The 22,642-nt window shown below is 41.8% G+C and overlaps 1 protein-coding gene across 1 annotated transcript in view; it reads right to left on the reverse strand.

Annotated features, from left to right (window-relative positions):
• The window catches only part of LOC144499631 (protocadherin Fat 3-like), a 696,014-nt gene that overhangs the window by 595,354 nt on the left and 78,018 nt on the right, over positions 1–22,642 (reverse strand). Inside the window, exon 2 of the mRNA XM_078221804.1 lies at positions 18,039–18,122. The gene's annotated coding sequence lies outside the window, so the exon portion shown is untranslated. The remainder of the gene's footprint in view (positions 1–18,038; positions 18,123–22,642) is intronic.

Consider the following 22,642-nt stretch of genomic DNA (forward strand, 5'->3'; position numbering starts at 1 on the left):
TGAATTGTGAACAAGAAAAACCTGGGCAATTTTTGATTTTGTTGGCTAGATGCCAATGATATCGTTTTATTGGAATAGCTTGACGAGAGGCGATAGTTCTGGAGAACAAATATTTCGGTGGGGGAGAAGAGGCAAGGTTCTGTCACCCCCATCCCCCAGGCAGTGAGGTAATCAGGCATTGGTGTGGCGGACCTGGACACAGCCCAGTCCCTGACCTGTCCTATGACTTCCACCATGTGTTTGAGGGAACACAACCATCATAGGGCCAGCACCGAGACAGGGCTGTGCTGACAAAAAGGGCCACAACCCCAATAGATTTTAACTAGATTTCTCAATAAAATAGAAAATAACAAATGACATTTTGCAGAAGGTTACATCAAGAAACAGTTAAAAATCAAATTCTCCAAAACAGACTTCAAAAGTGCCATTCAGAAACTGGACGGGAGTTTAGGGCCTCACTCGCCCCGATCTGTAAAATTCCACCCGAGGTCAATGGACCTTTCCATGTCTGTCCCTCACCCGCTCCAATTCCCGTGGTGGGTGGGGTGGTAAAATTTCGTTTTATGTCATCTCAGTTTTTCCTCATTGAGATGCATGTTGAATGAAATAAAGTGCTCAAAAATGGTTCCCTTTGTACTATTATCCAATAGCTATTGGTAGAGTGATCCCTATACAAATCAAATAATTTCTTACATCATTATTCTTATGAATTAGCAATCAAAGTTCTTTTTCTCAGAGGGATGAGAACCAGAATGATGGAAAGATCTTCAGGTCTAAAGAAGGAATGTCCGAATCCATTGCATTTCTTTATTTTTAGCTCCATCTTCTGCATATATTTTTGCAGTGTGTCAACTATTAATTGTTTAATTGCAGGGATTTTACAAGTAAAATTATGGACAAGGGGCCGAATTTTGTGGAGTTCTGCAGCCCCCTCCCCACCTCATGTCATAAAGTTTCTATTATTTCAATGATTTCTATGTGGAACCAACAGCCAGCAAGAGGGTGAGTGATGCTGGCAGTATTGGTAGGTGTGAGCGTAAGGTGGAATATCTGGATACAAGATGAGTATCCTAGTGTCAGGGCAAGTCCTGCTGGCGAGTTAATGGGCAGTGCTGCATTCAGCAGCATGAGAAGTTGCTGTTGTAATGGCGAGGGGACATCATGAGAAAATGCATTCACAACACACATGAGGTCATTAGACTTCTTGCAGCGCTCCTGTGAGGTCCTTGTGAGGTGACCTCTCCAACCACCTGCTCCCCCTCCCTTCTGAACTAGTTCTTAAGAACCCCTGGCCCCTCTTGGGACCATGGTATCACTCCTCCTGCCCACCTCCACCACTGAGGCCTCAAGTGTCACATGTGTCTCTCTGGAACACTATCTGCCCTCAGGTTCACTTTGAATAATTTACACTGAAGCAAAATCTTTGTGCAGCTTCCCCCTAAGGTATACCTTGCCTTTAGGGAGAGCAGGCTGACTGCATCAAGTGATTCATAAATAATGCTGTCAGCCCCCATGCTGTGCAAAGAGGCTGCAGGCAGCTTGGAGATAAGTGTGAAAGTAACTTGGTCCTAAACTACAATCATGCAGATATGATGGATACACAAAAATTTCATGCTCGCCACCTCAACCTGGGAATGGGCAGGTTGCTACTCGCTACCCCCCTGCCCAAATTTAGGTCAACCTAATTTTTAACCAATGGACTTCTTTTAGTACCAGTGTCTTTTTTGGGCACTCAAATGGTTTCCGATACAGTCTAGTGAACAACTGCAGAGTCAGTTGTTTACAGGTGGAGCTGCATTTCTCATTTATAATTAACGGAGAAATGTTCCATTCCAGGGAGCTTTATTGGTCAGTTATTTTTCACAGATCATAAAAATCCAGAGCATTTTGGCTTCACATCAATGAAAAATTTAAGTGAAACGCAATGAAACCAGCTTCAGACCAGCTACGTCTTAGTAGTGGTTAGGGAATATTTGCTTTGCATGTTACTGCTCTGACTAAATTATTTTGGTTTAAACATAACACAGTTCAGTAAAATCTCTAGATGACTGAGTTTTTTCACTTATAGTCATGAGCTAATGGAACAGTAAATACAATACCGTTCTTGACAAAAATAAGCAGATAATCTTGAATTTCACGAGGTTCATCAGAGATTTACAAAACAAAAAGAACACCTGTGGAGGAGAGGCAATGGTGTAGTGGTATTGTCACTGGATGAATGATCCAAGAGTCCCAAGATAATGCTCTGGGGACTGAGGTCAAATCCTTCCATGGCAGAAGATGGAATTTGAATTCAATAAAATTCTGCAATTAAAAGTCTAATGATAACCACTGTTGATTGTTGTTAAAAACCCATGTGGTTCACAAATGTCCTTTCAGAAACAAATCTGCTGTCCTCATCTAGTCTGTCAGCATGGTAGACTTTTAAAATGCACTGTGAAATAGCTTCACAAGTCACTCAGTTGTATCCAACCACTAGTCGATAAAAATGAAGCCGGATGGAAACACCCAGCATCAACCTAGGCCCTGGAAACAACAACAGCAAACCCAGTCCTGTTGCCCCTGCAAAGTCCTCCTTACTAACATCGGAGGGCTTGTGCCAAAATTGGGAGAGCTATCTCACAGAATAATCAAGTATCAGCCTGACATAGTCATACTCACAGAATCATACCTTACAGATAATAACCCTGACACCGCAATCACCAAGCTATCCAACTGGTAGGACAAACCCAGCAGAGGTGGCAGCACTGTGATATACAGTTGCTCTGGGAATCCTTAACATTGACACTGAATCTAGACTTCATGAAGTCTCATGGCATCAGGTCAAACAAAAGTAAGGAAACCTCCTGCTATCACCCACACCGACCCCTCAACTGATGAATCAGTACTCCTCCATGCTGAACATCATTTGGAGGAAACACTGAGGGTAACAAGGGCACAAATATACACCGAGTGGGGCTTTTGATGTCCATCACCAAGAGTGGCTCCACCACAGACTGAGCTGGCTGATGCCTAAAGGACATAGCTGCTAGACTGGGTCTGCAGCAGTTAGTGAGAGAAACAACAAAAGGGAAAAACATATCTGACCTCATCCTCACCAATCTGCCTGCTGCAGAATCATTTACCCGTGACAGTATCGGTAGGAGTGACCACAATACAGTTGTTGTGGAGACAAAGTCCCATCTTCACATTGAGGAAACATTCCATCAAGTTATTCGGCACTACCACCATGCTAAATGGAATAGATTTTCAATAGATCTAGCAATAACCTGCTCACTTACACTCAATTTGGGTTCTGCCAGGGTCACTTAGCTCCTGGCCTCATTAAAGCCTTGTTTCAAACATGGATAAAAATGCTGAACTCCAGAGGTGAGGTGAAAATGACTGAGCTTGACATCAAGGCAACATTTGACCAAGTGTGGCATCAAGGAGCCCTAGCACAATTAGAGTCAATGGGAATCGGGGAAACTCTCTGCTGGTTGGAATCATACAGAGCACAAAGGAAGATGGTTGTGGCTGATGGAGAATAATCCCCTTTGTTCCAGGACATAATTGCAGGAGTTCTTCAGGGTAGTGTCCTAAGCCCAACTATCTTCAGCTGCTTCACCAATGACCTTCCTTCCATAATAAGATCAGAAATGGAAATGTTCACTGACGATAGCACTATGTTCAGCATCATTCATGACTTCTCAGATACTGAAGCAGCCCATGTCCAAATAGAGCAAGACCTGGACAAAAGCCAGCCTTGGGCTGACAAGTGGCAAGTAGCATTCATACCACACAAGTATCAGGCAACGTTCACCTCCAACAAGAGGGAATCCAACCATCCTCCCATGGCATTTAATGGTATTGCCATCATTAAATTTCCTCACTATCAACATCCTGGGGTTTCCATTGACCAGCAAGTGAAATGGACTAGCCATATAAATACTGTGGCTATGAGAGCAGGTCAGAGGCTAGGAATCCTGTGGCAAGGAACCCACCTCCTCACTCCCCAAAGCCTGTCTACCATCTACATGGCACAAGTCAAGAGTGCGATGGAATACTCTCCAATTGCCTGGATGAGTGCAAGTCCAGCAACACTCAATAAGCTCAACGTCATCCATTGAGTGGCACCCCTTCCAACACCAACAAATAGTGGCAGCTGTACAATCTACAAGGTACACTGCAAGAACTTATCAAGGCTCCTTAGACAGCACCTTCCAAACCCACGACTACTACCATCTAGAAGGACAAGCGCAGCAGACATCTGGTATCACCACCACCTGGAGGTTCGCCTCTGAGTTAGTCACAATCCTGACTTGGAAATTCCCTCACTGGGTCAAAATTCTGGAGCTCATTCCCTAACCACACTTTGGGTGTTCCTATGGCACATGGACTGCAGTGATTCAAAAAGGCAGCTCACCACCACCTTCTCAATGGCAATTACGATGGTCAATAAATGTTGGACCAGCCAGCGACACCCACATCCTATATGAATAAAAAAGTCCCTTTCACATGTCGATTTAATGATGATAAAATGTGATGTTGAAGTAATGTTTCTGATGTATAGTGTCTCTGATGATTTCCTGGGCTGTTATTTTATTGCCAGTGTCTTCTGGTTTTCCCTCTCCTTGAAATTTCTCAAAGATGCTGGGAATTGGCTGAAAATGCTTCAGCACAGGAATGGTTGCGAGTTTACAGCGTTCATACTTTGCTTACATCATCAATATTATTTACACCACATAATATAGGATCAATTGAATTTCCACTAAATTCCTATAATCTAGGAACGTAATGACAAGCGTTTGTAACAATTCAAACCGACAAATTGTATATTTCAACACTCTTATAATTAAGGTTCAATAAATGATAGAACTTTATAAGTGGGTCAGAGAATCAGTGGCAAACAAACATAGTATACAGGGAATACAACTTCCTTCCCAACGTAACAGACACTGAAAGGGTACTAATTACCTTACTCATGTTATGAAAGTAATTTATAAAAAAAACCTACAAAAGCAGCTCTTTCATGTCGGGGAACAGTGCAGTGAGGATAGATTAGCATAAAGTGCTCACTGAGTTTATCACTGCAATGAAACTCCCACTGTGACTAATTTATTATGAAATGTACAGGCCATGGTTTAACGCAATAACGTTAATCTCAAACTGTGTAACTACAACTGAAATTACGATACACTGTGGCCTCACAGTACCATTAAATATAGCTACCGACCCAAATCTACAGAAATGGGACCAGAGGCTAAGTCAGTACTGATATGATGTTCTTGCTGAGTTTAGAGCTCCTATTTATCTTTAGAAGGTCAGTCTAAAGAGACATTATTAATGAGTGACAGAGGAAAGCTAAAATGCTGAGTAATACCTTACATGCAGAGCACTGGGGCCCTTTGATTTTCTTTCTCTGCATACTACAGGCACTCAGAGCCTACCTGAACTTAATTGACACTTTTTCTCTGAAAACTTAAAGGTATGGAGTGGAATTTAATAGTTGTGGTGGGGTCTCATCTACCGGCTAGGAAAACAGTAGCAATCACGGCACAGCTACTTCCATATGAAGCACTTACCTGGTCAGCATCTGGGTTTCCAGCTCCCACGAGGGTAACTTACCCCAGAAATTCTAGTAACTTACCCCAGAAATTCTAGTGTGGAGATTCTGTTCCACCTCAGAGCTGCTGGCCAACCAGAGGCCAGTAGTCCTCTAATACCGGCAGTGCCAGAAGTGGTGGCCACTACTGGTATTGTGTTGTGGCCTACACCATATATTGTCACTGGAGAGAAAGGTGAATGGGGTGGGTTTACTGGGACCAGAAAATGTAAACAACAATTTTAAGAGTATAGACAGGTCTTATTCTGGATCCATCCAATGCCTGACAAGGAGAGATTCCACATTCCCCCCCTCCCCCCAACCCACCTTATCAGGTCCCAGGTCTACTGCCAGGGTTTTCCTGGCAGTTGGCCTGCGTGCCATGGCTCACCCACCTTCCTCATTTAAGGCCTCAATTGGACTTCAGATGGAAAACTATCCTCAGGCCTTCCTGCCCTGAACTAGATCAGAGGGAGGAGAGAACTCTACAGAATCGCCAACCTTCCAGCCAATCATATCAACCCCCACCTCCAAACATATCTTCAGAGGGGAATTAAATTCTGCCCAGAGAGAAGAATTTCTCAGAATTGTGTTTTTTCCTGAATTGTGTGTGGGTTTTAAAAAAAAATCATCTACTTTTATGCCCGTCCTTGGAGGTTACATGGTTCCTCGAGTGTTAAGAGCAGCAAAGGCCATGATACACAAATGCAACATGACTGTACAGGACAGGTTCAACCAACCAACTGGTCCTTTCTTGTCCACCATTTTTGTAGGCTCAGAAGCATGATTTCTCAAAGTTGCTGTTCTTCCTCTCAGTTTCATCCCATTAATATTTGAAGGTGCATGTAATACTCAATTCCTCTCTCCGGCCAAGTTATTTCTGATGATCTGATTCCACCCCTCTTGAGTCAGCACAGAAACAATTTAATAACTTCTTTTCCTCTGAACTTTCCCTCCCCCTGCCCCCCAACATAATAAAACAGCTAGCCTCCACTAAACACCATTGGGATTTACAAGTGCACATGCAAAGCTTTCTCCCATCAATACATGATGCCACCCACTGTTAACCAAAATATGGCCTCGCTCAGACGAGACTGGAAATTCCTGCCCGAGGTCAACGGAGATTTCCGTTGTCGGACCCTTGCCCGTGCAAGGTAGAGTTCCAGCCATTGTCTACACAATAAGGATTTGTTTCTAAATGGCAATGCTATCATATGTGCTGACTTGTCAAAGGTGCCAATTCCAGAGTGATATGACTTATCAAAAATGTTTAACAGAAAAAGGTCTTGCAACATGATTCAGTGAGCACTAAGCACTCTAATGCAAAAGATAACATTTCCATTAAATTAATCTGAGAGTAGCTCGAGTAATGGAATGACTTTGCCACAGGAGTTTTAACTCGCTTTGCAAACAAGGTTTGCTTTAAACCTTGGAATACTAATTTCAACTTGGCTGTATAAAACGTATATTTGGTATCAAATATCTTATGAATAAATCTGTTTCTTCACACTTTTCGAGTTGTCAGCAAGTAAAAGGAGAATTTCTTCATTAAGTGATCATTTTAATAAAACGCATTTTAATGAGAAGTGAAACACAGCAGTTTTAAAAGTGAAATTTACAGTGGGCTGACGTTTCTGGTCAATGACAATCGCAACAGTGCCCACCAGTGACCACAAAGAAGGCTACTCAAAGTTCTAGCAGTCTCCGGGGATGGAGGTGGATTTTCCCTTACCCAACGTCAGTTTGAGTCTGGCGCCAAATCAGGGGGATCTCCAAATATCCAGCCGCAGTGATTTCATCAAACAAGGTAAGCAGGCAATCATACTGAAGTATTTCACAGATGGCAAACTAGGATGTAAAACCCACTCAATCCTTTCATTATTCATTTTACAGTACTGAAAATAATTGATGGGGGTCATACTCATGGAATTGATGTAGAAGCTAAAATATCACAAATTTTTTAAAACAATGCGCAAGTTATTATAATAGCTCACAGTGCCAGTGACCCAGGTTCAATTCTGCCTTGAGTGACTGTGTGGAGTTTGCAAGTTCTCCCCGTGTCTGCATGGGATTCCTCTGGGTGCTCTGGTTTCCTCTCACATTCCAAAGATGTGCAGGTTAGGTTGATTGACTATGCTAAATTGCCCCTTAGTGTCAGGAGGATTAGTAGGGTAAAGATATAGGGTTATGGGGTTAGGGCCTGGGTGGGATTGTTGTCGATGCAGACTTAATGGGCAGAATGTCCTCCTTCTGCACCGTAAGGACTTTATGATTCTCTAACGGAGAAATTCGTAATTCAATAAAAATAGCTACTTTTTCAGGATAAGCGAGGTTGTTTAGAAATAAATATGAACTTAATGCACTAAAAAAATGCAATTATGCTTCATTTACAAAGGTGCAACATTTTCAAGGCCTTTTACAATGAAACTAAGAGCATAGCTTGGAAGTTCTCATATGTTCAATGATTTCTAATTGATTACATTTGGATGGGGGAGGGATGGGTAGGATTCTTAACAATGCATCCTCTGTAGAAGTTCAGAATCACTGACAGGAACTTCTAGACTTCCATGTTTGACTGCATGTGTGCAGACTCCAGAGGTTGCTGTCAGTTGTATCGGGGTAACAGTAGATGCTGACAGTTTCAATGCTGAGCCACTATTTGATCATTGTGATTTAGTGACAGAAAGATATTCACCAATGCCCACAAAATACAGACCATTGTCTTTGGTCACTCTGTAAATTCACCTGCCTTGTTACCTCTCCATTTTCAGTCACAACCTCATGCTAAACCTCACTTTGCCACACCTCTGCAACCTTCTCCAGATACATGATCCCCTTTCCACTTCTATAGCTCCAAATTGTTGCACATTATTCCCCATCCCTTGCACTTAACTTCATCCAATCACTAGTGATAGATCCTTCAGCCGCCTGGGTTCTATTGTCTGGAGTTCTCTCAAGTTTAACACCCTTCACTTCTTCAAAAAACATTTTTTACAAGGCTCATTTCACTTAATAGTTATTGAATGTGTTTGAAAATGCATTTTTCTAAAAATCAAGTGAAGACAGGATCAGGCTTCTTGTATCTGATTCTATGGCATGTCCATAAAACCGTATAACGGAAACAAGCAACACCATCAGAAATAAATGAGGAAGAAAACAACAAAAATAATTCCGAAATGTTTTTTAAAATTGTCCACACCTTATTGTCACCAAATTACAATTGAATCAGTCTCGCATCCTAACCTGAAACCTGACTTTGGTTTTACTCCTGTTGTGCACAGTTGCAAAACTGAAACTGCCACACTACTTAAATCCAATGATATTGAGGGAATCGTCCAAAACTAATCAAACAGAAAATCACCAATATTTCAGAAAACCCAGATTGCTAATCACATTCCATTTCTTCTTAGAAATCCCAGTTGTACCCCAGCTTTAATGTACAAGTCATACAAAGAACAATACAGCACAGGAGCAGGCCCTTCGGCCCTCCAAGCCTGCGCCGCTCCCTGGTCCAAACTAGACCATTCTTTTGTATCCTTCCATTCCCACTCAGTTCATGTGGCTATCTAGGTAAGTCTTAAACATTCCCAGTGTGTCCGCCTCCACCACCTTGCCCGGCAGCGCATTCCAGGCCCCCACCACCCTCTGTGTAAAATACGTCCTTCTGATATCCGTGTTAAACCTCCCCCGCCCTCATCTTGAACCTATGACCCCTTGTGAACGTCACCACCGACCTGGGGAAAAGCTTCCCGCCGTTCAACCTATCTATGCCTTTCATAATTTTATACAACTCTATTAGGTCACCCCTCATCCTCCATCTTTCCAGTGAGAACAACCCCAGTTTACCCAATCTCTCCTCATAACTAAGCCCTTCCATACCAGGCAACATCCTGGTAAACCTCCTCTGCACTCTCTCTAAAGCCTCCACGTCCTTCTGGTAGTGTGGCAACCAGAACTGGGCGCAGTATTCCAAATGCGACCGAACCAACGTTCTATACAACTGCAACATCAGACCCCAACTTTTATACTCTATGCCCCGTCCTATAAAGGCAAGCATGCCATATGCCTTATTCACCACCTTCTCCACCTGTGACGTCACCTTCAAGGATCTGTGGACTTGCACACCCAGGTCCCTCTGCGTATCTACACCCTTTATGGTTCTGCCATTTATTGTATAGCTCCCCCCGACGTTAGTTCTACCAAAATGCATCACTTTGCATTTATCAGGATTGAACTCCATCTGCCATTTCTTTGCCCAAATTTCCAGCCTATCTATATCCTTCTGTAGCCTCTGACAATGTTCCTCACTATCTGCAAGTCCTGCCATTTTTGTGTCGTCTGCAAACTTACTGATCACCCCAGTTACACCTTCTTCCAGATCGTTTATATAAATCACAAACAGCAGAGGTCCCAATACAGAGCCCTGCGGAACACCACTAGTCACAGGCATCCAGCCGGAAAAAGACCCTTCCACTACCACCCTCTGTCTTCTGTGACCAAGCCAGTTCTCCACCCATCTAGCCACCGCCCCCTTTATTCCATGAGATCCAACCTTTTGAACCAACCTACCATGAGGGACTTTGTCAAACGCTTTACTAAAGTCCATATGGGCGACATCCACGGCCCTTCCCTCATCAACCATTCTAGTCACTTCTTCAAAAAACTCCACCAGGTTAGTGAGGCATGACCTCCCTCTCACAAAACCATGCTGACTATTGTTAATGAGTTTATTCCTTTCTAAATGCGCATACATCCTATCTCTAAGAATCCTCTCCAACAACTTCCCTACCACGGACGTCAAGCTCACCGGCCCATAATTTCGCAGGTTATCCTTCCTACCCTTCTTAAATAACGGCACCACATTAGCTATCCTCCAATCCTCTGGGACCTCACCTGTGTCCAGTGACGAGACAAAGATTTGCGTCAGAGGCCCAGCGATTTCATCTCTCGTCTCCCTGAGCAGCCTTGGATAGATTCCATCAGGCCCTGAGGATTTGTCAGTCTTTATATTCCCTAAAAAAACCTAACACTGCCTCCCTTGTCATGTTGAGATCTTTTTTCCTCGATTCATTCATAGGATGTTGGCGTCATTGGCTGAGCCGGCATTTATCACCCATCATTAATTGCTTTGAACTGAGCGCATTTCAGAGGGCTTTTTTTTTTTTACAGATTCAACAAAATTGCTGTGGAACATGTGGTGAGTCACATGTAGGCCAGATCGGATAAGGATGGCAGATTTCCTTCCCTAAAGGACACTTGTGAACCAGGTGGGGTTTTTTTTTTACAACAATTGACAATGGTTTCATGATCATCATAAGGTTTTTAAATCCAGATTTTTATTTAATTCAATTTTCATCATCTGTCATGATGGGATTAGGATCCAGTCTCCAAATTACTCATCCAGTGACTGTACCACCAGGCCACTGCCTTCTCATTTGGGTTCATTCATGGGCAAATGTTGATTGTTTCAGTTGCAGGCAGAACAATTAGTCCGTCTGAAACTCAACTGATCCCATCCCATTAATCATTGATTATTCCTATCAATCATCACATGGATTAACATGTTTTGGAATTTGACTTCGAAGCTCAGTGAATGAACCAGGAGCGACATGAAAAGAATTTTTTTTTTTACATGCAACCTGTCATTATGATGTGGAATGCATTTCCTGAACGAGTAATGGAAGAAGATTTAGTTGTGATTTTGAAAGGAAAATGGGATACATATTTCAAAAGGACTGGGAGGGAAGAGCAAGGGAGCGAGATTAATTGGACAGCTCTTTCAGGGAGTTGCACAGGCACAATGGGGTGAATGTCCTCCTTCTGCCGTGTAAGATTCTATGATTCATCATAAACAGAACAAATATTCTCTCAAAATGTAAAGCTCAGCTTGGATGCAGGCAGTGGAATAATTTGCATGCTTTATTTCACCAGTACGTTACTTCAATTAAGCGATTCAGAATCAGGAATATTAGTACCAAATTTTCTTTCTGAACCAAAAGTCATCAATTTTCATCCCAAGGATTCCAATCTGGTAGGAGGTAGTGGCAGAGTGTTACTTTCACTGTTCTAGTAATCCAAAGACCCAGGGTAATGCTATGGGGATCTGGGTTCGAAACCCACCTCAGCAAATGGTAAAATTTGGATTCAATAAAAATCTGGAATTAAAAGCCAAATGATGACCATGAAACCATTGTCGATTTTCGTTAAAACCCGGTTCACTAAGTGAAGGAAATCTGCCATCCTTACCTGGTCTGACCCACACGTGACTCCAAATCCACACAATGTGGTTGATTCTTACTGTCCTCTGAAATTTCCAAGCAAGTCACTCAGTTCAAGGGCAATCAGTGATGAGTAATAAATGCTGGCCCAGCCAGTGACACCCATTTTTTAAAATCACTTTTATGCAGATGTATGGATGGATAGATGGATAGATGGAGAAATTTCTACAGCACTGTTAATGCCCCCAGGATAACCCAAAACATTTCACAGAAATAAATTACTTTTGAACTGCAATCACTGTTTTGTAACAAAATGTAATTTCCAAATTGAGCACAGCAGGTTTCCACAAACAGCATTAAGATACTTGGTTGAGGAAAGACTCATCATTAGAATATAAGGAAATTACCCTCCTATTCTTTAAAGAAGTACAATAGGATTTTGTTTTTCACATCCACCTAAACAGGCTGACTGGTACTTTGTTCAATGTCTCATCTAAAAGACAGCATTTCCAACAGAACAGTACTCACTCAGGACTGATATGTCACCCCAGAGAGTATGTTCACAGGTCCACTAATAGGGTTCTCAATCAGATGTCAGGTGCTTTTAACCTTGTGATCGTAGCTTCACATAAACTGAAGGCTTTCAGCAAATGGTTGATTATCTCCACTTTTTCCAAGTGACTTTATTATTCACTTATTGGACATAGGCATTTTTGGCCATCCCTAATTGGCCTCAAGAAGGTGATGGGGAGCCATCTTCTTCAGTCGCTGCATCCCATCTGGTACAGGTATATCCAGAGTACTGCTCTGGAGGCAACCACGTTGTGTGGATTTGGAGTCACGTGTAGGTCAGACCAGGTAAGGAAAGCAGATTTCCTTCCCTTAGTGAACTGGGTTTTAACGACAATCAACAATGGTTTCATGGTCATCTGCTGGGTAGGGCGCTCCAGGACTTTGACCCAACAACAGTGAAGGAATGGTGATACATTTCCAAGTCAGAATCGTGTGTGATTTGGAAGGGAATTTGCAGGTGCTGGTGTTCCAAAGCACCTACTGGCCTCGGCCTAAGCAGTAAAGGTCACCGGGGTTGGGAGGTACTGTTGCTGAAGTCTTGGCAGGTTGTGGCAGTGCATTGTGTAAATGGTACACACTGCAGCCACAGTGCACCAATTGTGAAGGTATGAGTGTTTAAAATGGTGAATGGATGCCAATCAAGTGGACTGTTTTGTTCTGCTCGACTTGTTGGAGCATCATTCATCAAGGCTGAATTATTCCATCACAGTCCTGACTTGTGCTTTGTAGACACCGGCAGTTTGTGCCAGCATAATAATGTTAGATTGGCTTAGTAATAGCACTGTAGCCTCTGAATGAATCTGTTGAGTTTTTAAGCCTCACTGCAGAATTTGAATTTGTAGCAAAAGCTCGATACTTCAATACAATGCAATACAGAGGGCGTGCTGCATCAATGGACCTGCTGGATGATGCCAATCAATAATAAATTTTCTTATACTATTCAAAAAGCTGTTTGGATATCTCTCAGAATTTTTGGCAATATTTATCTCTCACATGATCTCCAATACAGATGAACTAGTCATTAATCCATTTGTAGTTTGTTGGACCTTGTATGTAACTGAAAAGACTAATTCTATGGGTTTTTGGGAAAAGGACTCCCCTCAAGACAAACATTATAATTATGGAATGTTCTGGCCCATGCCCACCATCATTAACAAACAAAAAGTGAACTTAAATTGGCCTTACTGTTCTGAATGGCACAACTATTCACTAAAAAATGTTGTGCACACATTGGTTGCAATGTTTTTCAATAAACAGGAACTACATTTCAAAAATAATCGATTGCTGTGTTACATTCAGAGGATGTGAAAGGGGCTACATAAATGCAAGTTCTTTATTTACGATCTTGTGGATTACTCAGTGTGTTTTTTAGTGAATAGTTGTGCCATCCAGAACAGTAAGGCCAATTTAAGTTAACTTTTTGTTTGTTAATGATGGTGGGCATGGGCCCGAACATTCCATAATTATGTTTGTCTTGAGGGGAGTCCTTTTCCCAAAAACCCATAGAATTAGTCTTTTCAGTTACATAATTCCACAATTTATCACTGAATAGTATCCATTCTTTCAGCTGGATGCCTCTCCAACAATGAGAGATCCCTATTGGCCCTGCTTCACCTCTGAGGACCTATTCTATATTTAACAATCAGTTTGAGTGCCCCAACAATATGTGAATACTTTTAGGTGCAGGGCATTTGGTTGATGCAGCAACATCACATTTAACCAAGGCCATTAAAACTTGTTAAAGAACTCATTCCTTGCATCTACAGTCTGGGATTTTCCCCAATATCAGCAAAGGCTGATGTCGGCCGGGAAAAACAGCGTTGAAGCTACGAGTGGCATTGGCAGCTTTCTCCACCGTAATGTGCCACACTTCGAAAAAAATCTTGAAGTCACAGGTTCCACGATGTACTGCTGATGGAGCAGCCTCTGATTCGCCTGCCCCCCCAGCAACTTATACAGCCGAGGATTGAGGTGCCCTTTTTAAAAGCTACCACAACACACAGCTAGCAAATTAGTTCATTCTAAAACTCCTTCTGCACACCCGGAACTGCCTGGGCACTGCCCCAGGCAGTGAGAGGGATGCCTGTCAATACCTAGGAATGACTAGCTGCCCCCACCGCCCCACCCCGGAGCGCTGCACTTACCTGAGCTGCCATGGGAGGTCTGCTCACCAGGTGCACGCCTTCGGAGACTATTCGTGATTCACATTGTTCTACCGTCATCCCGTCGTGGATGGATTTTTGATGGGTGCGGTTGATACCAGCATAGGGGCCTGATAATGACATGGTTATTTATTATAATGATGTTCCTGATGTTGAACCTCAGGAAACGTGCCCCGTCACTGATGGAGGGTGGGGGACAATCACATCACATGTTTAGCCTAATGTAAAATGCGACTTTGCAGGTTTTGCGATACTTTCCATTCCTGTCAGCGAACCTGTCCATGTGAATGGAAGCGGAAGATCCCAGCCTGTATTTTATGGTTTCTAACATAAGTAGCAAGAACAATAAACGCAAGGTTTTATAACAGCCAATTCACATCTAACTGCTTGATTTAATAGAGTTTATAAGTGTACAATTTGCAAGCTGACAGCATTTGCCTCCTAACTAAAAGTATATGAGAAGTTTATTATCGGACTGTGAAACGTATATTTTGCATGAAAATAATCACAAAAAATATCTTTAATCGAGATCATTGTGAAGATCAGATTTTCTTCCCCCCTACGATTTAGCAATGCACCAGTGTTTAGTCAGGTATGAATTCATTACCATTCACAGTTTGTAAAACCCATGAAAATAAATCCTTCACCAAACAACATCCAACACCAGGCAGCAAGTACCCAGGGCAGTTTAAACCTCTCTTTTCCATACAAATGACAAATTATTATTTCTAAGCATAAACTAGCAAAACATTCTCATGTTAAACTCCAGGAGCAATAGATTTTCTAAATGGTGAGAAGCTAGGAACAGTGGTGGAACAGAAACGTTTAGGGATCCAAGTACAGAAATCACGAAAAGCCAAAAATATAATTAAAAGGGCAAATGGAATGTTGGTCTTTATCTCAAAGGACTGGACTACAAAAGAGGTTTTATGTTACAGTTGCACAAACTCTGGTTAAATCCTATTTCGAGTACTGCAATTAATTCTGGGCACCACACCTCTGGAAGAATATAGAAGAGTTGCAGCAGAGATTTACCAAAATGATACTGAGGCTAAAAGGATCAAATTATGATGACGGTTTGCACTGAGTAGGGTTGTATTACCTTCATTGTAGAAAACTGAAGGGTGATCTCATTGAAATGTTCAACATAATTAAAGGAGTTGATAGGTTAGATTGGGATGAACTATTTCCTCTGGTAGGAGAGTCCAGGACAAGGTGAGATAATCTTTAAATTAGTGCCAGGCAATATGGGGGTGCTGTTAAAAAGCATGTATCACACAAAAGCTAATGGAAAGCTGGAACTTTCTCCCATAAAAAGACGTGGAGGGTAGATCAAATGAAAATTTCTGAACTGAGGTTCACAGAATTTTGTTTGTGTAGTGATATTAAAGGTTATGGAGCCAAGACAAGTAGATTGGAGTTAAGGTGCAGCTCAACCATGATCCAATTGAATGGTGAGACAGGATCGAGGGACTGAATGACCCACCTGTTCCTATGTACAATGTGATACTGAAACATAATTCCAGTGAAAAACAAAGGACTTCAGCTTGATGGAAATGGCATTAAATTGAACACGAACTGTGGTATAACAATGAATCTGAATCATGGTAAAGCAGATCCTGGAGATCACATGGAATACCCATCACATTCTGCCTCTTAGAAGGCAGAAAAATATCATGCACTCAGCTTACTATCTAAAATATTTATTTACGAATACCATACTCTGGAGAGACAACGCTATGTAGCACAACTGGAATTGGAATTAATTCAAATGGAATTGATATACCTTTTCACAGAAAGCTGATTCTTACAGTATTTTCTGATCAGATAACTGGCAGCAGTCATTTTAGGGTAAAGTACAAGAGGTGATTGCTCACAGAGTTGCAATTCAACAGCCCTTATAAATGCACAGTGCCATGAGGGACCACAAGAGGGTCCCTCAATTTCATGGGTCCTCTTTCTTTCATGCATACCTACAAATTTTGAGAATGATTAGCTTAGATTGAATTGGCTGTTAAATACAAATGGTGCATAACACCAATCCTCCATCACACTGGATCTCCATTTTCTTAGCAATTATGGAACAAAAAGATGACGTGCATTTACCAGCTAGTTAATAGATGCTGAAGTAATCACCATTATTTGACATATCAATTGCAAACACCACCTGTAACTTTGTGACTGAAGGCAAAATAATCAGACAAAATACCACTCAAGAACCCAGGATTTGATTAATTCTCAATGGAAGCCTATTAAATCTCAAAAACATTTAGCAATTAATGTGTCCGTCCAAGAAAGTACCTGGAATTCATGTGGAGGTGGCTACAATCTTAAAGATTAGTAATACAAACATTTACTGGGCAATGACGTAAAGATACTAGTATATGTAGAAAATGTTTTTATACTACCTGGACTGCACAGTTTCCTTAACTCTAAACAAGGTTTCCTTCCACCCAGCTCATTAATAAGGCTCCTCAGAACTTTGATTCACCTGCAAAGCTAAATTTCCATGAAGTGGTCTTTGACCTCAATTTATTCTTAATAATTTACTAGATTTTAGTAAAGAAAAATGTTATACTGATCCTTATTTTATAGTATTTGTATGTGGAGGTTAGTGAGTCAAGAAATTACTGATTGAAATTGCCCCCCTACCCTATTTCCAGCTAGCAATCATGGATTTAAGTTGTGTTGAATGGCATTATACAGCAATCAGCAAAATGACAGCACCTCACTGCGCCCATGCTCACTATTCTTTTCTGCTGTCAGTCACCAAAGCTGAGGGCTTTCCCTAACTCTGTACTGATAGTGTTGCCATGAAACATAATTTTACACAACACTGCCTGATTGATACAGTAAGAGTTTCTGAAAATACAGAAGTCTTGGCTCTTATCAGGAGGTGATTAGTCCATTCATAAGTAATCAAATATTAATTTTGGTTTTTGTTCCTAAAGTGTGGGCTATCATCGCTGCCAAAGCAATTTGTCATCAATTTCCTGTGACTACAAGCTAATAACTACCACATTTGGCTGCCTGAAATCTGAGGCTTCAAAGCGGTTTCACTTCTAATCTCAAACACCAGCAGCTGCATAAATTACATTTTCATCTCCTCAATCACAGTTTTTAATATCACAGCATTCAGTTTATGCTCTGGAGCAGCTCTCCTAATAAATAAGTGTACTCTTAACACAAGGGGAAAAGGTTCATCTTGGCACAGTGCCTCGAATACTCTTCCACACCAAACAATAATGAGCAGTTTGAAGGCACATGGAAGGTAGGCAGCATGATAGGATATGCAGTAGATTTGTAGAATTGCCTCCTGATCAAATAAGTTGGAGTTCAAGTCCCAGTGTTGCTCACCATTCCAACCTGTCCAGCACTCCTGTCATGCAAATGCCATTATTTTACAACTAGGCAATTAAGTGTAACACCTAAAAACTGAAGACAGGATAGAAGGGAAGAAATGAATCACTACCCGGTTTACTCTGTTTTATTTACACCTACCAGCACAGATTAAGGTTTGATGATCACCATGGGTACATTCAGGTTGGCCCCTCTCTCTCAGACTCGGATATTCAATACTGTGACCTGTAAACAAAACAAAGGATGAAGAAAAAAACATACTTCAAGGAGCTTTGTAAATTAAGAAATAGGTAAATCTGATTTTTATTTACGTTTTTAAAAAAGATTTAGAATATGGTTGAAAAACTGTGTCTAAGGAACTCAGAGCCCTAAATACAAACAGGCAGTCAAACAGTTTGGTCTCTTCACTGCCAGCTCATCGAAGTCAGGAGGAAAGACATTCCTGGAAGCTACAAGAGATTTATTCCACTCTTCCTCTGAAAACAGTGGACTGAATGGCTCTGGATGTGCTATTATTCAGAAACGTTGGTCCAAATTCTCTTCAGATTTATGATTCTCTGTGCCCAGGTGCCTTTCCCATGTTTTTTCACAAAAACGATATAAGGCTCCCCAACTACGTAAACTTTCACAAAATTATTAAAATCAGGTTCAACTTAAATGCTTGGACAGCCCCTCTTGTTTTGATAAAAAAGACAAGGACCCCAGATGATTGCCCAGTAGCCTATTACTATTGTTGTGATGCTCCACATTTTTATGAAGATGCTTGAAAACCATCTAAATGATGTGAAACCATCATTAATACCATAAAGGAAGCATGCCGCCAGTAGATAATACAAATGAGCTGCAAATTAATGTCCAAAATTAAGTTAAGAAAACCTGCTACAGGATGACCTGGTCATAGAAAATGACAGGTGCAACATAAATAATGAAGCAAAATCAGCGAGAAAAATAAATACAAATAACAAAAGAATGAACATTTATTGAGCTGTGCAATGAGATGACGTAAACAACAAGGTTTAAACTATTAAAATTCGGAATAACGGAGAAGAATAACTGGAATGCAACATACCACATTCCAGTTTCTAATTTAACTTGATCATATTTTATCTGTGCAAAATATTCTGATAATGGTGGCAATGTTAGAAATGCAGATCCCTTTCAGAGTAAACCAGGTCTTGCTTCAGAGTGAATTGAGAGCAGGTGATGCTGACTCAAGTTTGTACTTCAAAGTTGGGTTTTGACCCAGTTGGGGGCTGTGCTTCTGGACAGGGAGAGGATCCAATGGAAACCATTGTTTTTATTGAACTATAGTATCAGAATAAAACAGCTGTGAACCATCAGAATGTCTTCTGCTGCCTAATTCAGTAAATTAAATGGATATTTGCCTGGTTAACAAATGAGCAATAATTTGCTGTAAGAATGCATTTATCTTTTTAGGTGAAGGTTTTACATTTTTTTCTGTGACAAGTCATTGATTCTGTGATGCTATTAGCCTGCACTGATGGAACAGGGCAATCAACTATGCATCGCCTTAACTAATCAGATATTGGAAAGGAAGTGTAAATTACATGGGTGAAAGCAAGGTCAAATTCAGTGGTGAAGCACAATTCAAATCTGTAGGAATAGGATACCACACTTGGGTAGTAAGTGGATAATTTTCATTGTTAAAGAGGTTGGCTGGCAGTAATTAACTGCAGTGTAGGCATACCCACAGTGCTATTAGCGATGGAGTTCCGGGTTTTTGACCCAGCGACAGTGAAGAAACAGCAGACAAGATATTTTCAAGTCATCTACAAGGCACAAGTCCGGACTGCACTGGAATACTCCCTCTTGCCTAGATGTGGGCAGTTCCAGTAATACTCAAGAAGTTTGACATTATCCAGGCCAAAGCAGCCTACTTAATTGCTATGTCTTCCACAAACATTCGCTCCCTCCACCACTGAAAGACGGTGACAATCATGTGTACCATCTACAAGATGCACTGCAGGAACTCATCAAGGTTCCTTAGGCAGCACATTCCAAACCACAACCACTACCATCTAAAAGGACAAGACCAATAGATAGCTGGGAATACCACTACATGGAGGTTCACATCCCCAAATCACTCACCATCTAACTTGGAAATATTGCAGGGGAGGGAGGGACAGGGGAGGGGCGATGTTGGTGAGGTAGAGCTGGGTGTCATCAGTGTACATCTGATGATGGGGGGCACCGGAGGTAACTGTGTGGGAGCAGGAAGTGAAACCATTGCAGGTGATTCTCTGGCTATGATTAGATAGATAAGAATGGAATCAGGTGAGAGCAGTCCCACCCAGCTGACTGACAGGGAAGAGTGTTATTAAGTGCGATTAAGCATATCAAAGGCTGTATGACAGGTCAATATGAATGGGAGTGGAATATGCTTTCTTTTGTCAGTCACAAAACTACATTTGTGACTTTGATAAGAGCTATTTCAGCACTGTGGCAGGGACAGAATTCTGATTGGACGGAATCAAACATGAAATTCCAGGAAAGTTGACAGTGGATTTGGGAGGCAACACGTCCATGGACTTTGGAGAGAACAGAGACATTGGAGATGGGGTGATAGTTTGCAAGGATAGTGAGGTCAAGGGTTGTTTTTTTAAAAGAGTGATGCCCACAGATTTAAAGGAATGTGGCAACACCTGAAGAGAGAGAACCATTTACAATATTGAATGTCATATAGAATATATATCCATATATTAATGTTCTACAACATATATTTGTCTGCTTCACTCTGTCAGATAGAGCAAAATCCTTGGAGTCAATTTTAATTTGGAATGGCCAAGAGATGGAGCTTGCCAGTAGAATGCCCATTCTGGGGACAAAAGGCCAAAGTCTTGTGTTTCATTTCCATGGAAATGGTGAGCTGTTTGCATCAAACTGAAGACCAATGTAGTTCCATATAGTGGCCATTTATTGGACTGACTCTGTTGAATTTGGAGCACGGGGCTGCGCCATCGCAGAAGGGGAGAAACCTGGGGTGGCAGCAAATTAGATTGCTTTGTGTGGGGAAGAGAAGCACACTCCTGGCCTTGCAACGATAACTTGAAACTTACTCTTTGTCTTTATCTGAAACTGCTCAGGGAATGCACTCTCTGACCGTTTCAAAGAATCCCACAGTGCAGAAGGAGGCCATTCAGCCCATCGAGTCTGCACCGACCACAATTCCACCCAGGCCCTATCCTCATAACCCGAGCATTTACTCTAGCTGTCCCCCTGACACTAAGGGGCAATTTAGCATAGCCAATCCACCTAACCAGCACATCTTTGAACTGTGGGAGGAAACAGGAGCATCCGTGCCTGCGTAGGTAGACACGGAGAGAATGTGTAAATTCCAAACAGACAGTGACCCAAGGCCGGAATTGAACCTGGGTCCCTGGCACTGTGAGGCAGCAGTATTAATCACTGTGCCACCCAAATCAGAGTGGAGAATGTGGACATCGATCCCACTACATCTCACAAGCAAAGCGAGCGCTCTACTATTTGAGCTAATTTGTTAAAAGCTTAAACCAACAATTGTGAACCTATTTACATGATAAAACCCTAATTTATATATTCCAATGTACTCAATGCCTAATACAGGTAAGTATTTTGGCTGACTGGTGATAGACCTTTGTGTACGTGACATCGGGTTAATCATTGGTTAACTAACAGAAAGCAAAGAGTGGGGGTAAATAGGTGTTTTTCTGGTTGGCAATCAGTGACTAGTGGTGTGCCTCAGGGATCAGTGTTGGGACCACAATTGTTTACGATTTACATAGATGATTTGGAGTTGGGGACCAAGTGTAATGTGTCAAAATTCGCAGATGACACTTAGATGGGTGGAAGAGCAAAGTGTGCAGAGGACGCTGAAAGTATGCAAAGGGATATAGATAACCTAAGTGAATGGACGAGGGTCTGGCAGATGGAGTACAATGTTGGTAAATGTGAGGTCATCCATTTTGGTAGGAATAACAGCAAAATGGACTATCATTTAAATAGTAAAAAATTGCAGCATGCTGCTGTGCAGAGGGACCTGGGTGTCCTTGTGCAGGAATCTCAAGGAGTTGGTTTGCAGGTGCAGCAGGTAATTAAGGCGGCAAATGCAATTTTGTCCTTCATTGCTAGAGGGATGGAGTTTAAAAACAGCGAGATTGTGTTGCAGCTGTATAAGGTGCTGGTGAGGCCACACCTTGAGTACTGTGTACAGTTTTGGTCTCCTTACTTGAGAAAGGATATACTGGCACTGGAGGGGGTGCAGAAGAGATTCATTAGGTTGATTCCGGAGTTGAGAGGGTTGGCTTTTCGAAACATAGAAAAACTACAGCACAAAACAGGCCCTTCGGCCCCACAAGTTGTGCCGAACATGTCCCTACCTTCTAGGCCTACATAGAAACATCTTCTCGGCCTACATAGAAACATCTATTATGAGGAGAGACTGAGTAGACTGGGGCTATACTCATTGGAATTCAGAAGAATGAGGGGAGATCTTCTAGAAACATATAAGATTATGAAGGGAATAGATAAGATAAAAGCAGGGAAGTTGTTTCCACTGGTGGATGAAACTAAAACTAGGGGGCATAGCCTCAAAATAAGGGGAAGCAGATTTAAGACAGAGTTGAGGAGGAACTTCTTCACACAAAGGGTTGTGAATCTGTGGAATTCCCTGCCCAGTGAAGCAGTTGAGGCTACCTCATTGAATGTTTTTAAGGCAAGGATAGATAAAGTTTTGAACAGTAAAGGAA

The sequence above is a fragment of the Mustelus asterias genome, chromosome 10 (genome assembly GCF_964213995.1).
Source record: "Mustelus asterias chromosome 10, sMusAst1.hap1.1, whole genome shotgun sequence".
NCBI classification, from domain to species: domain Eukaryota; kingdom Metazoa; phylum Chordata; class Chondrichthyes; order Carcharhiniformes; family Triakidae; genus Mustelus; species Mustelus asterias.